Source organism: Microcebus murinus, chromosome 14 (genome assembly GCF_040939455.1).
Source record: "Microcebus murinus isolate Inina chromosome 14, M.murinus_Inina_mat1.0, whole genome shotgun sequence".
Classification (NCBI taxonomy): domain Eukaryota; kingdom Metazoa; phylum Chordata; class Mammalia; order Primates; family Cheirogaleidae; genus Microcebus; species Microcebus murinus.
Window position 1 is genome coordinate 71,683,389 of NC_134117.1, and position 12,033 is coordinate 71,695,421.

The 12,033-nt window shown below is 57.9% G+C and overlaps 1 long non-coding RNA gene across 1 annotated transcript in view; it reads left to right on the top strand.

Moving 5' to 3' along the window:
- The first annotated feature begins 2,417 nt into the window (after positions 1–2,417).
- The window catches only part of LOC142875571 (uncharacterized), a 42,591-nt gene continuing 32,975 nt past the window's right edge, over positions 2,418–12,033 (top strand). Inside the window, exon 1 of the long non-coding RNA XR_012922914.1 lies at positions 2,418–2,501. This is a non-coding gene — a long non-coding RNA (uncharacterized LOC142875571). The remainder of the gene's footprint in view (positions 2,502–12,033) is intronic.

Sequence of the window (12,033 nt, forward strand, 5' to 3'; positions counted from 1 at the left end):
CAGGGTAGGGTCTAGTGCTATCCTGGTGGAATATTTCCTTTATTAGAAATTAAATCACAAAAACCTACAATTAAATAAATTCTAGTAAAAACAATAAGTATTCCAAATGTATCACTTTCTAATTGTCTGGCTTCATGTGCTATGCCCCGTGCTTTTGAGGTTATTGACTGCATGGCCTGGAGGAGGGCAGTGTTTCTAGACAGGGGCTGGCACATACTGCAGTGCAGGGTGCTCTAATTTTTTTGCAGGGAGCCGTGTTAAACACCCCCTTCACGCCAGGCCCAGCTCTCTGTGTTTTAACAAGCTCTGGGGTGATACCAAGGCAAGCGAAAGGCTGAGTCCCGCCCCAGATGTTTCAGCTGGCTGCTTCCTGCTGACTCCATACCCACCCTTCATCAAAGTCCTAGCCAACATCACACCAGGAGTGGGAGCGCATCCTCCTTCTGCTACCACGCCCTCTGCCCTCACCCCCAGCGCTGGCCCCTGGCGCCAGAGCCACGTCTTTGACCGTGGGGGGTGGAGGGATGTGGGCGCCAGGGGCCAGTGCGAGGGCTCCTGCGGTGGTGGGGACCGCACTGGGATTTACCTGTGAGGTGAGCACCGGACCCAAAGTTGCAGCCTGGCTCTCCATGCAGCTTCTTGCAAACAAAGTCCACCATTGGCTGCTATCACAAATGTAGGAGAGCAAAGTGGGAGGAATGGGGCACCCCCTGGGGTGACATCCCAGCACCCCTTTGCCAACGTGGGTCACAGGGGCTGGTCACTGCACCTCTCTGACCTGTCTGCTTGTCTGGGGAGATGGAAGTAGAAGTACCTACCCTCTGGGGCCTCTAGATTAAATCCAATAACTTAGGCAAAGAGCCAGAAATACAGATAGCAGAAGCTTCGCAAACAGAAACTATTACTGTTTTCCAGTCAGCTGGAGTAGAAAGTAATGTCAATGTCAATACTTTTATTCCCATTTTATGGATGACAGATATTGGGGCACAGAAAAAAATAAAAAGCGAAGTACAGAGAATTTTACAGAGACTCGGTTACTGACACAGCAGCGCCTGAGACGCAGCCCCTCGCGGGCGCTGACCTCACCCACGCCCTCTACCAAGTGCGTTTCCCCATCCCGCGGCTGTGGGCCTCCTTCCAGTAGCTCCAGGTTCCCCAGCAAAAATGTAACCATTCATTCAGTCACAACGATCACCAGCTGGTCCTCTGGTTTATTGCTGTGATTTCCCTAAAGCGAGCATCTGAGAGGAGAGGCGTCGTCCTGCCTTTACTCTGCTTAAGTGAGAAAAGGCCTCTCCGGGCGTCCCTGCCGCAAGACGCCGGCAGCACGTGGAAGGCTGCAGCCGCCTGGTAAAGCCGGCGTGTGCCGCATCGTGGGGGTGGGGAGAGGACCACTCTGGGAACATGCCTGGGCTGGGGCTGAGGCGGCCTGGATGCAGCAGGCGATGCCGCCCCTCCCCGGGCAAGTGCAAGCATAGGGGGCACACAGGCCCGAAACACGTGACGGCAGACACACGGGTCTCACTGTGCGCCAGGCACTGCTCCAAGAACTTCCCAAATTCCAATTCATTCAATGCTCAAAACAGCCCCACAGACTGCTGTTATTGTTCCTGTTTCACAGATAAGGAAACTGGGGCACAGAGAGGTTAATTGATTTATTGTGGCTGATCTAGGTTTGGACCCAGGTCTTTGGCTGCAGGGATAGAGCAGTGGTTTTCCCATGGAGAGAACCAAAACTATGTAGTCAAGCCATAAGCAGTCTAAGTTGAGCAGAATGGGACAGGAAAAGGCTTCGGCAGAGGCCAAACTCACCAACACACAGGAGGATGAAGGAGGCCCTGCCGGGCTTGGCGGCCAGGCAAGGGCGAGGTGTTATGGCAGCACCTCGCCCCCTTGCGGAAGACTCACCGAACAGGAATCCGGCATCTCAGCCCCCCGAGAAGTGAGTTATTGTCCCATTGTATAGACATGGGGACCGAGGTTCAGAGAAATTAAGTGGTTTACCCGAGGTCACACAGCCTGGAAGGGCAAGGCTGGGACCCAAAGCCCCATGTCACCTTAGGGGCCTAGCCCCAATGTGCCAGCCTTCCCTGCAGCTGAGAACCCTGCTGGCCAGAGAGGCTGCAGATGGGCACGCTGGAACTGCGCCCCAGTGACGGCGCCTTCCTCCCTGCTCCAGGGTGGGCCCTGCCTGAGGGCAGAGCTCCTCCCAGTGCCTGTGCAGACCACAGCGCCCGTCCACTCTGCCTGGGAACCCATGGGTCCTGGTCCCCTATTCACTCCTTCCTGGGGCCAAGCCCACCCAGCCATGGCCTGGAGGGCGCGGCCCCGCCCTGGCCACCCTCTGCTCTCCAGGCCCTGCCAGCGGCCCTTTCCCGCCGTCTCATGCTCCCTGTGTGTGTCTCCACTTTAGGGATATATTGCTCTGCAAGGGACCCAAGTGACTGAACTTCTTCCTGGCCCTGAGGACCCAGGGAAGCACCTCTTTGAGATCAGCCCAGGTAGGCCTGAGCACCTCTCAGCCCTGTGCTGGGGTGCCCTGGGGGCGCTGGTGGGAGTGTGGCCGCACCCCTGGCCTGGGAAGGGCGGTCCCGCAGCACTGTGTCACCCAAGCACAGCCCAGAACTGTGGGCCACATCTACAGGATGCTGCATGTGGGGGAAGAAATTAGAAAATCCAATCAATTATCTGGACACTTAGCTTTTGGGTGAGAGGAAAATATGGATTTTTAAATTCACGATGAACACAAAGGAAGAAGCCAGTTAATGGGGACATCTTAGCATGAAGGCCCAAACACAACGCCTGGAAACAAGGCCAGAGAGAATGCAGCACGGATTCAGCATGCGTAAATAAGGCTACCATGAAGTCCAAACAGAAACTTGGAATGTGGTGGAAGGAAGAGAAATAATTTTGCCTAAAGAAGTGCTATCATGGCCGGGCGCGGTGGCTCACGCCTGTAATCCTAGCACTCTGGGAGGCCGAGGCGGGCGGATTGCTCAAGGTCAGGAGCTCAAAACCAGCCTGAGCGAGACCCCGTCTCTACCATAAAAATAGAAAGAATTTAATTGGCCAACTAATATATATAATATAAAAATCAGCCGGGCATGGTGGCTCGTGCCTGTAGTCCCAGCTACTCGGGAGGCTGAGGCAGCAGGATTGCTTGAGCCCAGGAGTCTGAGGTTGCTGTGAGCCAGGCTGATGCCACGGCACTCACTCTAGCCTGGGCAACAAAGCGAGACTCTGTCTCAAAAAAAAAAAAAAAAAAAAAGAAGTGCTATCATGTTAGCAGCTATAAAACAATGTTTTAAAGTCTCACATTTGACAGCGTGGTTGTTAATGAACTCCACTACAAGGGAAAGTGCCTGCAGATGAGCCCTGTGCGCTGGGCGGGCCCAGCTCTGCAGTCCGCAGTGTTTTCTGCGGTTTGAGCCCCACGAGAGCAGAGCCTGGGACGAGGATCTGAGCAGTTTCTTCGGAAGGTGCTCCCAGGAACCATGGGGAAGGCGTCAGTCCCCAGGAGGGCTTCTGGAGCCGGTGCAGGACAGGCCCCAGGGGCCTCGCCCAGGGAGTGGGGGTCCCGCGACTCCCACCCTTCAGCCACCGACAGCTGCTCCCTGGGGAGTTAACTGGCCTTTCTGGCCTGTCCTGCTCGTGGACCCAGCTCCCCGCAGACGGAGAAGGCCTGCAGGGTCAGGGCTGGCGCGATGCTTGAGGAAGGAGCCACCAGCATGACGGGAGCAGTGAGTGCGGAGCAGTTCTGGGAAGGGCACCAAGGGCCTCAGCTAGATTTAGACATGTCGTGGGGAGTGGCAGCCGTGCACGGGTGTTCTAGGGCCTCACTGGGGTCTGTGAGCCAGGAGGCTATGGCTGGACGCAGAGCAGTTTGGCCACCCCAACCACTCCAAGAAACGGCCTGGCTGTTGGCTGTCCACAGGGGATGGGCCAGCCCAGGCTCAGGCCACAAGCAGCAGCCCACTGGGAGCAGGAGTGAACAGACCCACGCCCGGGACGGGGCATGTCCCCTGGGCCCTGTCCATACTGTAGTTGCCTGTGGTTTCACTTGGTGGTGGAACCGCACGCTAGAGGTGGGAGCAGAGGGAGCCCGGGGCGGTGTAGGAAACAGAGGCCGGGTCGCCTGTGGGACAGGGGTAGTCTCTGTAATGAACAGAGAGGACGTGCGGGCAGTGAGGCCGCAGGGCCCTCCCATCTGGGAGTGGGGGCTGGGCCTGTTGGCGGGAGGCACAGCCAGAACCTGAGGGTGGAGTCAACACCTCCAACCACCAATACAGCAAGGCACTGAGCACGCGCCCAGAAGCCAGAGGGGACGCACCTGTGTGTGTGCTCACTGTCTGGGGCAGAGCTGTTTACAAGGATTTGCTCGACTCTGCGGGAAGGGGAGGAGAAGACGACCCTCTGCCACATAATGTGGTCACGCAGTCACAGATTCCAAGGCCCAACACCAACCTCTTTGTGGACCACTCTTCTGGCTCCCACAACACTCAAAACGTCCCTCTAAGCTAGCGGGCACTTTCACACCTATTTTACAAAAACAGACACAGGGGTTTAGGAAGAATAAGCAGCTGGCCCAGTGACACACGGCTAGATGGAGTGGCGCCAGGCCCCAGAGCCTCGCGCTCGGCCTCCCCACTCGGGCCGGCCGCCTGGCGCTGCCACGGAAGCTGGCGCTTCTCCCCACGCGGGCCGGGCAGCTACAAGGACTTCTTACAGGACAAAACACTCCGACCCCCTTTCTCCCAAGCTCAGTAACCGTGGCCTGGCCGAGCGCCAGATTCACACAGGTGCCCGGAGCCACCCTCCACTGCGCTCCTGCTGCTGTGTACATGGCCCCCCAAAGGCCTTGGGGCGGAGGCCGGCAGCTGCAGAGGCCGCTAGGGAAAGCTGGGTGGTGCGGGCGGTGGGGGCCTGTCAGCCTGTGGGGAGTGCTCGAGCCGTCTGCAGAGCAGAACGCTGCCCAGGGCCCTAGGTGACTCCCTCCCCTCCTTCCACGGCCTCCTGATTTTGGATGTCACTATCGGCCTGGTCAGATGGGACCCGGGAGGCTGCATGGCCCGGGAAGGTATGGCAGGCACAGGGAGGTCAGGGTAGGTCCGCTGGCAGGCAGGGGACCCTGGACCCTGCCCTGTCTGCCTGGTCCCAGGACAGTGGGCTTTCTGTTGCGGCAGTCTCTGACCAAGGCTCCAACGATAGGCCTTGTTGGGGCTAAAACTGAGTGACAACGATAATGATAATAACGTTGGACTAGCCCCACCTGAAGCCACAGCAAAGTGCAGTGTCACGAAGGCCGAGGAAGCTACTCATTTCCAGCTCAGCAAACCTCTAGTGTGGCCCCTGCCTTGAGCTGGCCGTGAGGGCCTCAGAGATGAGCATGGCACGGTCTCTGTCCTTGAGGAGTCTGGGGATGTTTTTTCCTGAGCTCAAGACAAGGTGAGAGGCTTATTGGCTAGGCTAAGAACCTGGGGGCAGGAGCAGGAGTGTCACCCACCCGGGGGGCCACACTGTGTCCCCTTGCATTGAGCAAGCCTCTGGCGGGGGAATGTGCAAAGGCGAGCTGCAGGCTGCGCAGGAGTGGGGGTCACTGCAGCTAGGGACACCCAAGAGCTTCCACAGTCCCCCAGGGGCTTGGTGCTGAGCACTGGGAACAGTGAGCTAATGGGAGTGGGAAAAGCCCTAACGGCCAAGGCCTGGGGCCAGGCCTCGGGCTGGGAATTCAGGGCAAGGTGGGAGAAGGAAGCCCAAGCGCTGGCCACACTGCAGTGGGCAGTGGGTCCCTCGATCCGCACCGGGACCTCCGCCCCCCCAAGAGGAGGGAAAACTTGACAACTCTTGGGAATGTGATAGAACTCCCAGGATGAGCATGCATAGCACCAACTACATACATTGAAGTCATAGCCCTGTTTGCACTCTTTAAACCATATAAAAAGTGACACGTCTCAAATAGAATTAAAACTATGAGAAAAGTTATGCTGTGAGTGCCATCTAGTGGACAGACCTGCCAATTCCAGGACTGATGGTGCAAGCTGTCCTGCGCACCTCCCGCAGGTCAGCCAGGCTGCACCTCAGATTCCAGCAGTTTCTGAGAACCCGCATGTCCAGCCACAGAGCAGACGCGGGGAGAGCAGTGTTATAAGGGGTGTTAGTGCCGGCAGGACTTCTGTTGTCCCGTGGCTGTGGCCCACTGCCGCCCCCCACAGTGTACGAAGAGTACTAAGAAGTGGGAGCTACTGCTTTGGGCGCAGGTGAAGCTCTGCTCCCTGCAGCACGGGAACACCCAGGAGGTTTAAGGGAGGCTGAAAGAAGGGGTGATTGGCGTGTTGTGTCTTGCTTGGAAAATTGCTCACACACAGGATTTGCTGTTCACAGTTACCAGGCAGGGAAAATTAAACTGGGGAGATGGCAAATGCAGTTTTGCCAGGCAGAGGAGGGGCCAGGCACACACCCTCTGCCCAGCATCAGCACCCTATAGCAACAGAATGTGCAGCCCCTGCAGGCCCAGAGGCCTACGCACGCAGGGAGCAGACAGGTGGATATGGCGCTGCAGAACTGCCGGAGTTCTCAGGTGCGGGGCAAAGAGGCGAGATGCTACCAGCAGGCAGTTGGTTGAGATCTGGGGCCAGAACTCACAAACGAATGCCCAGTTGTGCTTCTGGCACCCAGAGGAGCTGGTTGGGAGGAAGTACCCACCCCCACCCACCACCCTCACCTAGGGAGGACACTGCAGCTGGCCTGGGCAAGCAAGGGGACGTTTGTTTTTCCCTCTGCTCCTTCCCACCCCAGTGCCTGGGGTTAAGGAAGAGTCTGGGGGAAGCAGCCCCCATCAGCTCCACCCCCCCCATGCTCCAAGGGCCACGGTACAGGTCAGGGGACACAAAAAGAGCTTTGAACCAGATATGAGGAAGCAGAATTAAGGGTTGGAAACCTAAATGAAACTATTTGATAACTAAGAGTGAACCCTGCACAAAATCAAGCAAGCTGCTGCTCAAAGGGAAGGTGGGGAGTGGTAGGCACAGTTATTGGGAAAATAAAACCATTTCGTGTTTATTCTCCAATGAGAATTTGTATTAGGACAAGTGAACTGCTGTAACGACCTGCAACTCTCAGTATCTTGACACAATAGACCCTATCTGTCTTTCATATCAAGTCAAAAATGAATGCCTCCTACTGGCAGGCAGTTGGTCTCCTGGCTTCTTCCTGTCTTGTGGCCTTGCTGTCTGAAACCTGTGGCTTGCAAGAGCATCCTGGTTGTTTCCATGCTAGGCAGCCTGGGAGGCACGCTGGTCCAGGCCTGGAAGTGGCTGCATCATCATCTCACAGGCCTTGGCCAGAACTTAGTCACGTGGCCATACCCAAGAGGAGGGCATCGGGAAATGTGGTCCAGCTCTTCCCAGGAGGAAGGCAAGGCTGATTTGATGAACACTGGGTAGTTCTGCCGAACTTCTCAGTGAGCTGGCTACCCAAGAATAATAGAGACACATTTCTGCCCTTGAGGAATTGTCAAGGTCAAGGAGACAGACGGGAAGGCAGACATTGGCCCACAGGATGAGCAGTGCTAGAAGCAGTGTAAAAAGACAGGCGGCTGTGTGAACCAGAGAAAGGGACGCTAATGCACTCAGAGACCGTGCAGACTTCCAGGATGCAGTGGCAGAGAGTCTGCTCTTTGCAGGTAAAGTGGGAGTCAGCAGGTAAAGAGGAGGGTGCAGGGAGAGGGTAGCATCTGGGCAGAAGCAGCGACGTGTCAGCCCTGTGAGGACAGGGGCCATGTGTGTCCTTCACACCTTCACTCCAAGATGCTCGATAAATAGGTACTTGAATTTAAAGTAAGCATCAATGCAACAGGGCAATAAGCTTGGTGAAAAGTGGCCCTCTGTGGCGGCAGGATGGGTAGGGCTGTGGTTCTCAAACTTTAGCAAGCCTCAGAGTCACCTGGAGGGCTTATTAAAACACTGACGGCTGGGTTGGTTCTGAGGGGAGAGACGGCCCCTGGCACAGACAGCAGGGGGCTGCAAAGGGGGTGGTGAGAGGAGGTCTGGGTTAGTGGGGGAAGGCAAAGCTATAACCAATGTCTTAATAACATAATCATTACTATTGCAAGAGGAGAAGGAAGGCAGGATGATGTATGGTGTTGATTTGTGCTTTGATCTCCAAGCCCTTCTGTTCCTCCATGTTAGAAGGGAAGCCAAGCTTTGGCCCCTTACTTCAAGGGAGCAGAAATCCCTGCTCCCACCCCCACCCCAGATAATCACGATATGAAGCAGAGGGGAGAAAGGCATTTCCTAGACTGGTCACCCATCCACAGCAATGCCCCAGGAAGGTGACAAATCCCAGGGCATAGGCCATGTGGTGACACCAGGGAAGCTGGCTCCAGGCACCAGAGTCCAGCCTCAGGCAGACACTCTGTGGCCAAGCAAGCAAGGGAGCTGATGAGCCACCAGCCCTAGGTGACTGCAAGTGAAGATGTCAGGTGACCACAAAGGACCACGAATAGCCCACCCTCCTTTTCCAGGCCCCACACAGGCCTGACTACAGAAAAGTCTTCACTCTATCCCAGCAGTGGTTAGGACTAAACTCCCTGCTGGCTTAGAAGAATAAGGCTCAGACATGATTTCTTTCTAATAAATGCCACATCGGTTGAGTTCCTGAGGTGGTTGGCCAAGATGTATATGGGTGCTAGTGGGCTAAACACTCCTAGGGTTCCTTGTAAGGAATGTGGCTGAACATGCCACATGCATCCTCATCAAACCCTAGGACTAAGCTTTACTTACCCATTTAACACCTGGAGGAGGCACCTGGGACTCTGACAAGCTTAGTACATTTCTGGGGTCCCACGGCTAGTGGGCAGTGGGGCTGCAGCTGGAGCTGGCTCTTGGTCAGCAATAAGCCTGGCTGCCCCCCACAAAGGGGTCCCACCCACCTAGGACTCGTCTCTTGCCAAGGCAGTTGCCTGTGATCCCTGTCCCTTGCAGACTGGAACCTGTGGGCCTCCCAGACCTGAGCTCGGCAATGCGGGCCATCAGCCTCAGGCCGAGTTCAGACCTGCCTCTAAACCGGCACAGAGGAGGCAAGGGGTGGAGGGCCTACTCTGACACTCTGGGCCCAAGAGCCCGAAGACCCGGTGGCCAGTCCCCACAAGACACTTGTGTTTGGTGAGGCAAATAGGTGACCAATAAAACTCCGTAATGCATTGCCAATACCCCTCCTCTGGTGTTCACATATCCTAGTGTGAGGAAGCAAAGCATTGGCTGCAGGATTCAGTCTGAGCCCTAAGTCTTTCTGGCGGGTAACAAGTAACTGGCTGGGCCATCACAGCTCCTCTGGTCCTGGGCATGTGGTCCAAGAGTCCCCAAGGGCAGGTTGCAGAAGCCAGCCCTGGCCAACTCCAGTGACAGGGCCACCCAGAGTCAGCAGGAAGCTGTGTGGAAGGCGGGCGGCAGGGCTGCTGAGGTGCATGGCCAGGAGCCGCGAGCCGGTGGCCTTTCCACGCTGGGAGGTGGAACCGCCTGACTCCACAGCCCAGCGTGGCTCACCCACTCTCCTGAGGCCCAGAGTCTCAGCATACGTGTCTGGGCCAAGTGCCCCCTGGAAACAGGGGTGTGGTGAGGAAAGGTTTGTCCACACCTATGTCTGGCCCGACCCTCCCAAGGCTTCCGGGGTGGGAGGGGGGCAGGGGGGAGGAGCAAGGAGACTCTAAAGGCACTTGGGTGCCTTTGGGAGAGTAGATGGCAGGCAGCCGGTGTCTGGCAGATGTCCACTGCTCCAGACTCTGTCCCCAGCCGTATCTCTGCAGAGCTATCACATCACCGGCCTTGGCCCTTTCAGCAGAGCCACACTGGGGCCAGGACGAGGTGCCTGCCAACAACGGTGCTCTGAGCCCATGGCCACCGCGGCTCAGGCGCATTCCTGCGGGGGGAAGGGGCCAGTGTGCAGGGCCATGGATGGAGGCATGAGCGGCTACCCTGGGCCTGGGAAAAATGAGCAGGAGGAGAGTGCTCTGTTTCCTGGGGCAGAAGGAAGAGGTGGAGGGCATAACGGCTGCTCTGAAGTCTGGGTCTGGTTCCCATGGTGGAGCGCCTGCCTGCTTCAGGCTGGGTGGACCATATTTCTGGAGGCCAGGTGTCGAGGCTCCGGTGGAAGCTGCCCCATTCACAGGCCTGGCAGGCTCTCTGCTCACCCACCAAGCCCAGGCTCCCTCCCTCCCACAGGCTCTCGGGCCTGCCACCCACTCCCTGAACAATGGTGGGCGCCCTGCAGGCAGTAGGCGTGCGTGGAGATGCCACTGAGGTCTTGGGTTCTTGGCTCCATCCGGCGTTGGGAGCCAGGTACCAGCAAGGCGAGCACCATGCCCCATGCAAATCAGGGTCACAAGGTCAGTTGTGGCCAGGCGTGCCACACACAGGGCAGTTGCAGCCAAGGCAGGCTGGTGTCTACATGCAGAAAGGAAGGTTCCAGGGGGAGGGCCAGGAGGCTGAATCTGGGCACCGTCTCCCTGTCTGTGCCTTTTCTGCACACTCTCAGCAGGCCCTGGAGGTCCCCGCCGCGTCTAGTGTCTAGGTGAGTCAGTGGTCTTCCAGACCACCCATTGCTCAGAGCCAGCGCCAGGGAGAGTTGGATGGAAGCATGGCCTTATCACTCAGGACCTGCGTGGTTTTGGACAAAGCCCCGTGGCCCTGTGCGGTTATTTGTCACCTTGGGTAGGTTGTGGTGAGGATTTGGTGGGAGCCACGTGCCTGGCCTATGGCAGGTTCCCTCCTGCACTCTCTGGCTGTGGATTGTCAGGATTACAACAGTTACAGCTTATCCGCTGCGCGGCAACAGTCCCCACACCGTGTGACGACGCCCTGACAGAGGCGCCGGCCCCAGCCCAGAGCAGCGGGGCGCGGCCTGCGGGGTGAGGAGGCTGCACTCGGCTGAGCCTAGCAGATGAGCAGACATTACCCAGGGGCCAAGAGGAGGCGGCCGTCCCAGGAGGGGCCAGGGCACGCAAGGCACAGGGGCCAGGAGAGGCCTGGGGTTGGGGAGCCCCAGGGAGTGGGGGCTGAAGTGGAAGGGGGCGAGCCCAGCCCACCCAGGGGCCTGGGTGCTGCACAGAGGGGCTTGGACTTCCGTCTCCAAAAGTCTTCAGCCGGCGGAAGGGTGGCTAAAACCACACCACGTGTCGGGAAGAACACGCGGGGTAGCGTGGCCGAGGGGATGAGGAGGGTGAGCTGACGTTCTTCTCCACCACCGTCTGGGCCGTGTCCTCCACCCTCACCCTGGAGTGTAGACGGAGAAGACCACTCTGCCCAGGGGAGCAGGGCCCCTGGGAGGCAGCGCAGAAGCCAGGCCACTCAAAGCTGAGCCCTGATTCTTGCTGTGCATTTGCAGCCCTGACAGCTCACAGCTTCTCCGCCTTGGGGCCTGCGCACGTGGGTTCTAGACCCAGCTCTCTGCAGCACCCAGATCAGGTTTCTGCCCTTCTCTGGGTCTCGGTTTCCCCATGTGTATGATAAGAGGACTGGTCTGGTGACCTCCAGGTGTCACCAGGGGTGGGAGGCTCCCCTTCTAGTGCCTGCCCTAGTAGAAAGGCACCAGCAGGCATTCTACTGCCAAGGGTGCCCAGAGACAGCGGTTCCAGGCGTGCCTTATGGCTGCACTAGGTGGTCGAAGCCACCCTCAGGCACTGAGCTTGCAGCTGCCTGTCCTTATCCAGCCTGCCTGGGAGCAGATGGGGGACTGCTGCTTGCTGCCGTGGAGGCCTGACCTTGAAAGGCAGCCAGCATGCACAGATTACTCCGTCGAAGGAGACCGATACCCAGTGCCTGACGTGCCCTGAGCATCCCTGATTGCATTAGCGCCGCCTGAGCGGGAGGGTCGCTGATAGCGCCCGTCTCGACACCGGTGCCAGCCAGCCCACACCCGGCCGCGCACGTGGCCCCGCTGCGTTTGCCTGCAGAGCGCGAGCGCCAGAAGATGGGCCACAAGAGAGATGGAGCCAGGCGCGGAGTTCGCAGGCGCTGCCCGCCCCGGCACGGGAGGGTC